This window comes from Antechinus flavipes, chromosome 2 (assembly GCF_016432865.1).
Source record: "Antechinus flavipes isolate AdamAnt ecotype Samford, QLD, Australia chromosome 2, AdamAnt_v2, whole genome shotgun sequence".
Classification (NCBI taxonomy): Eukaryota; Metazoa; Chordata; class Mammalia; order Dasyuromorphia; family Dasyuridae; genus Antechinus; species Antechinus flavipes.
In genome coordinates this window covers 336,852,951-336,865,760 of record NC_067399.1, presented here as the reverse complement: position 1 = coordinate 336,865,760, position 12,810 = coordinate 336,852,951, and the positions used below count along the sequence as shown (strand labels likewise).

General features: G+C 34.1%; 1 protein-coding gene across 3 annotated transcripts in view; it reads right to left on the bottom strand.

Moving 5' to 3' along the window:
- The window catches only part of FUT8 (fucosyltransferase 8), a 425,078-nt gene that overhangs the window by 333,153 nt on the left and 79,115 nt on the right, over window positions 1-12,810 (bottom strand). For 2 of the 3 annotated variants that reach the window (XM_051977837.1, XM_051977838.1), the window contains exon 2: window positions 6,468-6,568. The gene's annotated coding sequence lies outside the window, so the exon portion shown is untranslated. Of the gene's footprint in view, window positions 1-6,467; window positions 6,569-9,239; window positions 9,362-12,810 lie in introns of all 3 variants that reach the window. The other variant, XM_051977839.1, reaches the window with a different exon arrangement.

Below are 12,810 nucleotides of genomic sequence, written 5' to 3'. Positions count from 1 at the left end.
GTCACAGTTCAGTTCTTTCCCTGATTCCCTTATTGACTGAATACTACCCTATCTGAAGAGTCTAATTTGCCAGGAGTCTAAATCTCCTCCTCTGATCTCCTCTTATTTGATTACATCTGCACTACCACCCCTCAAGTGGTTTTCTACCATTTCATTTTATTTTCTTTTTCAAGTCAGAATTTCCCACCCCATTACATTCCTCTTTTGTTATTTTTTATTTCCTTGTTCAATGTCCTAGCATCAGTAGCCTCCATTTCTTAAGTATCAATTTATTTTTCTAATTTTAAGTTTCATTAAGTTTCAAATATTATAACTATATGGAAACTAAACCCTCTTCTAATTCTCATAATACTAACCACATATTAGGTACTTGATAAATATTTACATAATCATAAAACTGTAGAGAACCCTGAAAATCATCTCTGTCTGTCCCCTCATTTTAGAAATCCATAAACTAAGATCCAGAGGTTTTAGTTTTTTTAAGGTAGTTAGTAGCTGTATTTTAATTCCCAAAAAAAGGGTTTCAGCACAGAAAAGAATGATTAAAACTCAATTCTCCTTGTAATGCTGGAGAAACTGAGCAAGATAGTGATTAGAGAATATTTAATAATTTATTAAATGGGAGAGATATACTGGGACCAAATGGATCCATCGTTTGGTCCCAGGGCTGAATGAGATTATCATATCTAAGAATCCAGCAAACAATGAGAGTTCTCAATGACATATGTACATATGGCACAGACTCGGGATAGACTGAGGCAGAGGCAGAGTTAGGGTGCTGAGAGTGGGAACAGGACTCTGACAATCCAGTTCTGACAGAGTATGGGGGAAGGAACCCTGGAGATGGGGAGAGGCATCTTGATAAGATGGTATCTGACATTCTGATAGCTTGGGATATTATAGAATATCAGAATGTCTCTCCCTATAAGATCTTTTATCCTTATCAAATATTCTGATAAAGAGGGAGGGGAGGTTTTGCAGGACTGAGAAGCAGGGAAATTGATTCTGGACTGGATCAAGATAATTATGGAAACTGAGAACTGTGGCATAACATCCTCATTTGATTAACTGATTGGAGAATTCCTCCAATTTAACTTCTAATTAGAGGATGGTTCCAAATACTACTAAGAACAAAACCTGGTAAACATCTTGGTAAACATCAACCTAAAATGGACTCTTCTTTGCTACCTCTTGCTCCTCAAACTTGCCCTATTACTTCCCCTTCTGACAGCTTATTTTCAGTGATTTACATGCCACTAGAAAAGGAAATGCTATTGAAAGGGAGTGACACTATACATTCCATTAAGGTAGCTTTTTCCCCCCTCTTACTCTGTATAGTTCTAAAAATATCTTCTTTTTAAGGCATTAGAGAGAGTTTGTGTGTTGCAATCAGTGAAAAGATGTTACATGGTGACAAAATGGATCAGAGGCAGGCTCAAATAAACTGCATAATTTGAAATGGTTTCAGTTGAGTCACAGTCTTTTCAAAATAGCTACACATGGAATATCTAAAAGCAAGAGAGCCCCATTTAGAGATTCTAGAACCCCAGCCACAGAGCTTCCTTCCTACTTCTCATGTCACTCTCCTGCAACCCACTTTAATTCTTCTTAATTTCTGCAGCCCTGCTAGAAAAAAAAATTTTTTTCAAATATAGCCTTGAAGTTTCCAGATCATTTTCTAATTGTATGACCCCCAAAATGTGATTGTTTCCCTTCAGATCTCAAAAAATAGTTTGTTTTGCTCTTAAGTGTACTTATTTGGTAATGTTTATTATAGATATTTGTGTTGCTAACTTTTTCTTCTATTACACTATAAGCCACTTGAAGGCAAGGATTATATTTTGGGTTTTTATTTTCTTTCCTTTTCCCCACCCCAGCATCTTAAACAAGTACTCTTTAAATAGGAACAACTTAATAAATTTGGTGACTGATTTTCTTTCCCAGTATTTATTGTCAACATAGAAGACTCAATTTAGCTCAAAATAAAAAAAAGAGAAACTGGCCACTGATTCTGAGCTACAAATAAACATAAAATGGTAACTTATTAAATGAACCTAATAACATAATACAGAATGGGAATGGTATAGTAGAGACAAAGCCAGGAAGACATGTGAGAGAAATTCAGACCGAATGATTTAGGGAAATTCAGAGGGCTCCCTTTTCTCCAACCTCATTTCAAAATCTCAATCTCTAAGCTAACCTCTTTTACCTGACCCCACTCAACTTTACAAGGAATCTCTACTCTACAGTGAATTCCGTTCAATCAAGGTTGGATGATCTGCATACAATGGCCAAAGATGAGATGATTTCTCTCTCAGCCCCTCACTGGAGAAAGGTCACTTCTCTTTTTAAAACCCACCTTTCATTCATTGTTAGCCAATCAGAACTGAATGCTAACCCTGGGGGAACACCTATTCTTTGAAGGGCACAAAGACAGTGAACCTGCTACTAGGAGGGTCTTTGGATTCAAGAAAAAGATGGCTAAATGTTTTATTCAAATGCCAGAATTGTATTAATAAAACTATTAAATTATACAGAAATCATGTCTCTTAACTTCTGACACGTGTTGGCTATATTATCTCAGGTAAGTCAATCAACTTTTCAATGTTCCAGGAAGCTAGAACCTTATATTGCAAAGAAGATACAGGAGAGGGTATTTTCTTACCCTTGACTTCCCTACACTAAAAAAATCACAGTATCAATATGTATTCATTATCTTCTTTTCATATGATTCTAACATTACTTCAAGGAACTACTGTCTTAAACTAATAACTTAAAATCAACAATACTTTCAAATTTTTGAGAGCTTTTGTTTTTTGTAGCACTTGTATTTCCACCTTCTCTGTCTCCCTCCCAGGGTGTCTTCCAATACAAATCAAAAAGTCAACAAACTAACAAATATAGCAATCAAGACTGACTGTTCCACACCAATGATCCCCAACCCTCTACAAAAAAAGGGAACTACAATCTCATGTTTCTGCTTCAGGGCCCAACATGGTAATTATAATTTCATGTTTCATGTAGATTGTTTTGTTGTTCTTTCCATTTACACTATTCTCTTCATTTTTATATTGTTGTCCTGATTCTTCTTACTTCACTGGGCACTGTGCAATTTATAAGTCTTTCCATTTTTCTTAGAATGCTTTTTTCCTTCTTATATAAGTAATAATCCATATTTCTTAAAACACAATAATATTCGATTACATTCATGAACCACAAATTGTTTAACCATTTCCCAATCAATAAGCATGTATTTTATTTCTTGTTCTTTGCTACTACAGAATGAGCTGCTATATAAATATTTAGTATATATGGGGCCTTTTTATTACTGACTTCTTTGGGATATATTCTTAGCATTAAAAGCTCTGGGTCAAAGGGTATGCAATTTCTTGATTTTCTGTTCTTTCCTCTTTACAACCACCCTTTCTTCTTTACAACCACCCTTCTCTCCTTATCTCTATACCACCATCCCAAACCATAGACGTAAAAGTTTCTGTATTAAGAAATATTTTATTGAAAACAGTAGCAAGGGGCAGCTAGGTGATGCAATAGATAGAGCATCAGCTCTGAAGTCAGGAGAACCCGAGTTCAAATTTGATCTCAGACACTTAACACTTTCTAGGTGTGTGACCCTGGGCAAATCACTTAACCTCAATTGCTGGGATGGGGGTGGGGTGGGGGAGGGAGAGGAGGTGAGAAAAACCAATCTCAAACATTAGTACAAAAAACAATTTAATGGTCTTTGGTAAAGCTTAATTAATTCAAAAGAATATACCTTTTTTCATAACTTTTTTCACTGTCAACTACACCTCACTAACTCATTTTTCTTCCCTTTTCCCGGAGGAGAGACTCCCTTATAACAAATAATGTAGACATACAAATATACTTAGACAAAACTAGCTAAACAGAGAAAATCCTAAAAATGCATCTGTATATTTTTCTCTAATCCACTATCTCTCTGTAGAAAGGGTCATTTGTGAAATGGTTGAGACTCCTTTTCACCCTAGATCTCTTTAGTTTCTACCCTTGCCATCTTTGGTGATCAAAATCTGACTACTTTCAGAAAACTCTAAACATCTGCCTACTATATCTCCAGTAGTAAGTGCTCCATTCAAGCTGCCTACAGAAAAATATTATCTTCACCCAAGTGATCCTTTTGTTACTAACATTATCCATCTTGTTTAGTTCTTCTCACAGTCCTCTCCCGCCAGCATCCAAGACATATTCCCTTCTTCCTCAAAGATGAAGGATGAACCATATACTTTTTCAAAACTATATATAGTAAAAGTTCTCATTAAAATGCTATAATTTACTTTAAAAGATTAGACTACCAAAATATTATGCTGCAAATAGTCTTAAAAATTAACAAATCCAAGAAAAATAAACAATTCAAGTTAGCCATTCAACCACAGAACATTGTCTTTTAAAGAATCATGAATATATTTGTATCTATTTTAATATAATTTAATAAATTTAAATATCACTAAGAGAACTTATTTGTAAGATGAGCAATTTAACTTTGAGTCTCTACACCAAAGAAAAAAGCAATAGATATACGATGAAGAGAGAATAGTTCAGTGGAAAACAGTTCTTACTGGTTTGAGAGTTATGATTCCTGGATTTTAACATCAGCTTGGCCATAGTAGAGCTTCAATTTATGCAACTATAACATGGAAGAATCAGACTCAACAATCTCTAATCCCCCAATCAGTTTCAAAATTATATGATAACAATATCAATCTATACAATTTTGTTGGATTTCACTTGATACCATTCAGAAATTTTCTGACAATTCAAAGTTTAAATATTAATTTTGCTAATTGTTGAGACAATCAAGTTTTATGTTGCTTTTCCTAGTTTCCAAAGTGATCCAAGTAGTAGAATTTATTCATTCATTCAAGAAACATTTGCTAAATATAAATAAAACTATGATGCTTATTATAAAGCTGTTTAAGGAATCACATGCATGAAAACTATTATAGAACCATACCAAGTTCATCTGTTACTTTAAACATACCTAAGTTATTTTCTTCTGTAAGCAGAATCTATTTTTCCATATTGTTAAGTTTTCCCTAGGAATTTGCTTCTGACTATGTCTTTTATGTTATGTTAAAAAGTTAGAAAAATACATGTGACTTTTAGAAAATAGAGACAAAACAAGCTTATATAGCCTTAAAGGCTTTAAACTATGATGAATTCATAACATTCAACACATCAGTGTCTGGTTATCTGTCCATGAAAGATGGTCATGACTCCCTCAAGAACATTTTTCAAATTTCTTTATTCTTTCTGCAAATGCTTTATTTCAGAAGCAACTCTTTAAACTTAAATGAATCCATCCTACTTATCTAAAGAAATATTTGAGAAGACTATAGTAGAAATAAAAACACTTAGAAAAATTGAGCAAGACAAAGTTAAAGTTTTATATCTCAAGGTTTTTTGGGTTTTTTTTTTTTTGCTTTGATATCAAAGCAAAAGACTTTTTAAAAATATATAATATCTCAAAAATATTTCATCTGGTTAAAGAAAACACTCAAATGGTTTCTCAAAGCTTCCTCTTTGGACCACAATTTCCTCCAAGAAAGAGGGCATTCTACAGTTTTCAATCCAAGTAGTCAATTCTAAAAACAATCTTTTTTCTCCCAAAAACCTATCCAACGTAAAGGTAACAGGATTCTCACCATTTGCTGGGTTTTATAAAGTACTGAATATTGGAAACAACAAATGTAAAAATGTAAATTTTTCTTTATATTTCAGGTTTCTCTTTTGAACTCATCTGGTAAAGAAATTTTTACAGCACAAAATTTCAAGAAAAGGCACTTAAAACTGACTAATAATTCTGTTGTTTTTCCACACTCTCGAAATCTGAATGCTGTACTGTTTTAAAATGAGTTTTTTAATAAAAGATCTAAATTAAAAAAAAAAAAAAACAAGCAGATCTTGAGTAAAAACAAGCCTTTTGATTTGAGAACACAAAATTCCTATTTTAATACTAGAAGAGAAAGAATAACAAATTCCAAACCTGATACTTAAAATCTAAAAACAAAAGTCAACTGTTAAAAATTTCAGTCTTAAAGATCAACTAAGCTAATATTTGAAACAAAGTGTAGAATAGATACTATCAAAAGTCCCAAGTATGCTGACTATTCATGCAAATCCTACATCTAAATTTAAACTAGTATAATACATTGTAAAGCATATATTATTCATCTAAAAAAAAACAACAATAGTCTAGGGTGTAGGTCTGATTCAGGGATTACTTTAATTCTGTTGGAAAACTTTATCCATGTAGAAAAGAAGACATGACTATAGCATAAAGTGAGTAAATGCTTGTGATAATTCAACAGAACAACAAACAAAAAGCAGTTAAACTCGGATCATTCAACTCCATTTGACACATGCATTGATTAGCCCTCTTTCAACTTTATAGACCCTCAAAAGAAAAAAAGCTCCAAATATATACTAACCTGGATTTGTTTCGGGGTACTGGAAAATTTGATTATTTTTCTCAGAAACAGAAACAATCAAAATCATATGTGCCTTCTTTAGATTTTACCAAAGCAGTGATCTGGAAGGAAAAAAATATCAAAATTTAGTACTCTCTTCACATTTCAAGTAATTTTGGTTTATATTTAATGAAAACTCAGCCTTAATTCCTATTATTTTTGCTGAAGCACACAATAAATTTTTACCATAACAATGAGGGCAACTTTATCACCCTGACATAAGCTATGCTTTTCTATCAAGAATTTTTTTTTAATCTTCTAGCAAAGAAAGGACCTTTATTTACCAAATTATCTTCAAAGACCACCACTCTATAACACTGCGCTTCACAGGTCAAATACAAATCTATAAAACTTTTAAGAAAAAAAAACAACAATGAATCCCTATGTTTCTTCTACCTTTGTTTTTCTGTTGTAATTTGCTTTCCTTAATTGCCTAGAATTGCGATCTTACCTTTTCACCCAGAGAAGCAACCAATCATTATGAACTCTTAACTATATAACCATATTTTAGGAGACCTCTGCTGGACACTAACTGTAGCATCTTTAACCTGCTTAAAGAATAAATTGCCTCTAAGTAACCACATTGCTTTATGAACTCTATGAACTGTCTTACTTAAAAGACATTTGGAAAAATTAGTTTTTATGAAAAGCTTCAACATACTTTTAATTTCCTCAAGTCAAAGACAAGAAATCAGTGAAAATGTCTAATTAGAGAAAGAGACTTGGCGAAAACTTCACAATGGTGACTCCATGATGGTAGAAGGTAGGAACTCTTTCTTTCTTTCTTTCTTTTGTTGAGGCAATTGGGGTTAAGTGACTTACCCAGGGTCACACAGCTAGGAAGTGTTAAGTGTCTAAGACCAGATTTGAACTCAGGTCCTCCTGACTTTGGGGCTGGTGCTCTATCCACTGCACTACCTAGCTGCCCCAGGAACTCTTTCTAATAGCAAATATGACTCATTAAAATATATATGACCCAAATGACCTCTCAAATACAGGTCTGTAAAACCAAAAAGCAAAAAAAAAAAAAAAAAAAAAAATCTTTTTCCTGCCCATGAACTGCTAATAGGATAAACTTTTCCAGCACAGTTCTAACAATTATTGTGTGTATTATGGAAATTTTATAAGCAGAAATTTTAAAAGAATGAAGTAAATATGAAATAATGTTTGACTCTAGACTCAACAGGACCCATTGGAATTAGAGTAAAGAAGTTACATGATCAGATGTGCTATTCTAGGAAAAGCATTTTGGTTCCTGGAAGAAGAGAGACTGAAGAAGGGAGAGATTTGACATAGGAAAACTAACTGGGATTCTATTGCATAAGTCAGGCCAGAAGTAATAAAGTCATCCTTCATTCTCTAAGAGGACCAATGACATTAGGAGGGTAATATCTTTAACTTTAGTTAAAAGTCAAGCAGAGCTGCACAAAGTCATCAGTTTTACTCTTTCTTCTATAGTCACCAGAGTCCAGTAGTAAAACAAAAGCCAAGACACAACTGACCCCTGATAGGGCCTGAACTAGAAGATAAATGTGAAAAATGTTGTGGAGATAAAAATGACAAGATTTGGAAAGAGATTGGATATTTGGATTGAAGGAGGAGAAGAAGTCAAGAATTACATCAACATTGAAAATTAGGTGATGACCAACAGAAATAGGCAAATCTATTAGAAGAGAGAATTTGATGAGAATAATCAATTATTCTTTGGACAATCTTTGAAATTGAAATGCCTACAAGATAGCTACTTTTAAAAAATCTAATAGGAAATTAGTGATGTGAGAATGAAGTTAAGGTGAAAGGTTCATATGGAAAGATCTGGATGGTCTCTAAATAGTGATGAGAATTAAACCAAAGAAAGCTTATGAATTCCCTAAGCATAAAAGTATTCAGAGAGGAAAAAAAAAAGGACTCCCATATAATCTTGGAATATAATCAAAGGAGACAATAGGCCATCTAAGGAAATTCAAAAAGAAATGCCAGATAAGTAGGGGAAAAACCAAGATGGAAGAGTGCCATGAAATCTTGCAGAGAGTATATGCAATAGGAGAGGATGATCAATAGGATCAAATGTTCCCAAGAGATCAAAAAGGTTGAGAAATGAAAAAAGGGAGTTTTAGACATGTCAATTAAGAAAGAGATCACTGGTAATTTGAGAGAGTTTAGTTTCAGTTGAATGATGAATTTGAAAACCAGATTACAAATGGCTGAAATATAAATGAGAAAAGGAAGGGGAATCAAGGAGGGTAGGATAGAATTTTTTTCTAGGAGTTTAACTGAAAGAGAAATGCAGAAAAAGAGTCTAAGGGAAGAAGAAGATCAGGTCAAGTCAAAGTTTTCAGTTCAACATAACCAACAGTTATCAAAGGCTATACATGAGAAAGATAAATTGTGAGAGAATACACAATCCCAACTAAGGAATATAATACAAAGAGTTGCATTTAAGTTCAAAGGAAACTTAAAATCTGTGCATGACCTTGGATAAGTTCCCTCAGCTCTGAGTCTAATTTTCTTCATTGGGAAATGAGACAGACTAGATGATCTTAAAATTCCTTTCCAGCTCCAAAAATCATGATCATAAAATGCAATGATACATAATACAAAATAAGAAATGCATCATGATTCCAAGGAATTGAAGTCCATTATTGGCTGGGAAAATGACGAAATGCTTCACGGAGAAGACAGAATTTAAGTTGGCCAACAGAACTCAAAAGTATTAGCTATTGTTGAAATTACCACTGAAACTGGAGAGAAATGAAGAAAAGAGGCAGCAGTTGGCAGAGAATAGGCAGTGTGGATCCCTTAAGACGCTATCTAGAGAGAGAAAGGTCTTCTTTAGATTTGATCAAAGCAGTAATCTGGAAGAAAAGAAATATCAAAATTTAGTACTCTTCACATTTCAGTTAATTTTGGTTTGTATTTAATGAAAACCCAGCTTTAATATAAATGTGGCAGATTTCACCATGTATGTCAGAAACTTCCCAGCTCTCCTGAGTTGTTTTTATGCCTATCATTTCCTGGTTCCAAACAAATCATATGTAGGACAATCTATACCAAGAAAAACCACACAAAAAAATTTTTAAAGAAAAAAAGTGAAATCTTCCAGCTCCAAAATAGGACATAAAGGGACAGGAAGATACAGAAGGGTAGGGAGTTTAATGACTAATAAAGTCTAATGGTCTACATACAACTCTATGAGGTATGTAATTACATTTCACAAATGAAGAAAATGAGGGTTTGCTTAGAGTCCCACAAAATAAGTGAGGCAGAATTCAAATTCAATGTCTTCTTGATTCTAAGACCAATATTCTATTCATTGTACCACCCACCTCTAGTTTTCCTTTTAGAAACAAAAGACTGTGTTTTGGGCAACTCATTGGGAAGTCATCTTTTAGAGTATCATCCAGAAAGGAGGGGGAAAAAAAACCCTGCAAATTTTAAATAACAAAATCTAGATTGGTATATGATATGAATGCTGTTCAGCTTGGGTTTGCAGCATGCTATTCAGAAGAATCTTGTCTTTCCAGCAGAGTTTAGTATCTATCAGGTACTATTAATAAATGGTTTTGTCTACTTGTCTTTCAGGAAATCAAAGAGAATAATGAATTACAAATCATGGGTTCTAGTCCAAGGTTTGCCACTAATTACCTAAGTGCCTTTACATAAATCAGGCACTTCATTGTCTGGATTTTTCTGTTGGTAAAGAAGCCTGGACTAAATGATTCTTAGATGTTCTTTCAGTTCTAAAAGTCTTATGATCAATTACTTACTGGACAATACTTGTCCATCACCACTTATGCCTTTACTCATTGCTAATTTTAATAACTAAAAGGCAGTTCCAAAATTGACTTTCAAAAGTCTTCAGTTTTAAGCTACTGAATTTTACACTAAAATTTTTGGGACATCTTATACAGCATATAAGTATATGAATATACATATGTATGTATATTAAAAAGAATATATAGTATGTAAATAGTCAGAGAATGGTGTTTTGGGTTTTAATTCTACTTAAAAAGAAGTTGACTTACACATCTTTTCCAATAGAAATGGTGATAATGATTTAACTAATTCATGATCCCAGAGAAAAATGGGAAACATGGGTGGTGCTGGGAGCAGGGAAAGGAATGTTAATGTAAACATAGGGGAAATGGCAAACAGAGGAGGGGCCAAAAAAAAAGGGGGGGGGGGAGCAAGGCTGAGACCAGTTTGATATACTAAACAAGGTGAGTTTGGGCTCATACCTTCAACAAATCAGGACAACACAGGATTCAGGACTAGAGTTTCCCATGATGACTGTTTTAAAATGTCTATAGGGAATGCTCTCTCATAGTCTAGAAGGATACATAAGTCAACTGGGGTAGAAAGAGAAACATGTCTGGAAATAATAATACTTTCAATAATTCAATACTATGAGAAAGTAGAAAAGATTCATGCACTGACTAGCAAGCTAGATTAGATAACCTTTAGGATTTCTTCCAACTCTGATATGCCATATGAGTCTACCATGAGCTGATTATTCATTACTTCCTAAGAAATTCCTAATCATGGTTAAGAATATTCAATAACCCAACTTTTCCTTTACTCTCAATTTTGCCCTGTGCCTAAATATGCTAAACAAATTATTTCTGAGAGTTACATTTAAGTAACAAGTAGCAGTTAGCAAGTCTGTTTTTAAAACTTTGCAATAACAAGAAATTTGCTTCCAGCCAATTATTTTTTTTACATTCCCCCCACTTTTCTTCTTTAAATACCCCGCCTCTCTGCTAGCTTTAAGAAATGGAGATGTCTTCAGAATGCCTATTTATTTCCAGATGAACTCTCAGCAATTCAATGTTTACAATGATTACTTTTCCAGTCTAAAAATGATATTCAGAAAAATAATTCAATTTCACAGTACTTAGTAAAGTTACATAAACAAGACCACCTCAGGACTCCTTCAATACAACTATGTTTCAACTACTTTCTCTTGGATAATAGCTGTGTTCTGATTTTTTTTTTCTTCAGAATGAATTGGCTTCTTAGCCAGAAATTCCCAATTTAGCTAATCTGGTCACATTATATATCATATTTTCAAGAAATATTCCAAATCATTTTCATTTGCAATATAATCAACAGGAATTCACCATCCCACTCTTCATAACCACTGCTTTTCTATCTCTTCAAAACCATCTCTTCATTTCTCACATCTGCAGGGAGCTTCTCCTTTCTCCATCTCACACCATTCATGTCACACTTTTCTCCTTTATTCATGTAAGAGGTGACCTTTCTCTCCTTGCCAACATTCATTCTTGATCCCTTCTCATCTTTTACAGCAGATTATTCCATTATTTACATACTTTCACTATTCTTCAATCTATCCCTATATAATGGTTGGTTCCTTATTGCCTACCAACATACCCATGACTTCCCCAACCTTTAAAAAATCCTCTCTTGAGGTAACTGTCTTGACAAGCTATTATCTTATATCCTTCTCTCTTCTAGCCTAAACTCCTTGAGAAAGTTTTCTACATGAAATCCCTCTGCTTCTTCATGTCTCATTCTGTTCTAAATCCTTTGAAATTTGGCTCCTGAACTCAAACTGAAAGTGATCCCTTAAAAGTTATCAATAAAATCTCTCTTGAGGTTTCTTACCTTCTCAGTAACATCTCATAATATTATCTCCTTCTGGATAATTTATCTTTTCCAGGTTCTCATGATATGCAGGTCTCCTGCCTGATTACTTCTCAGTGGTCCTTTACTAGTTCTACATTCTAATCAGCCTATCAAACTGTGGGTGTCCTCCAGGTTTTGATCTCTTTTCACTCTAAACTATTATCACTTAGTGATCTCATCAATTCCCATAGACTTAAATCATCTCTGTTCAAATAATTCCCAAAATAATATGTTCAGATCGAGACTTCCAGCCAAGATGGTGGAGAGGCACACGCATCTATCTAGGCTTCTTCTTGCCCTCAGAATACTTTTCATGATATGGCCTTAGAATTAGTGCTCGACTGAAAAAACCCACAAATATATTACCAACAGAAAATACCCTCAAAATTCATCAGAAAAAGTCTGTTTTGGCTCGTGGGGAGGGACGGTTAGACCATGAGCAGACTGCAGGAAGGTAGAAAGAGCATGGAGTATAGCTCATACTGAGCAGACTGGAGTGGGGCGGGATGTACTCGCAGCAGGCGGAAAAGTTGCAGGGAGAACTTCACCCACTGTGAGCTTCTTTGCCCTGGCAGAAAGCCAGTAGATCAGCAGAGAAACAATAAACACAGGGGGTAAAAACCTCAATCCCCAAACACTGGGGTCTCTCAGAACC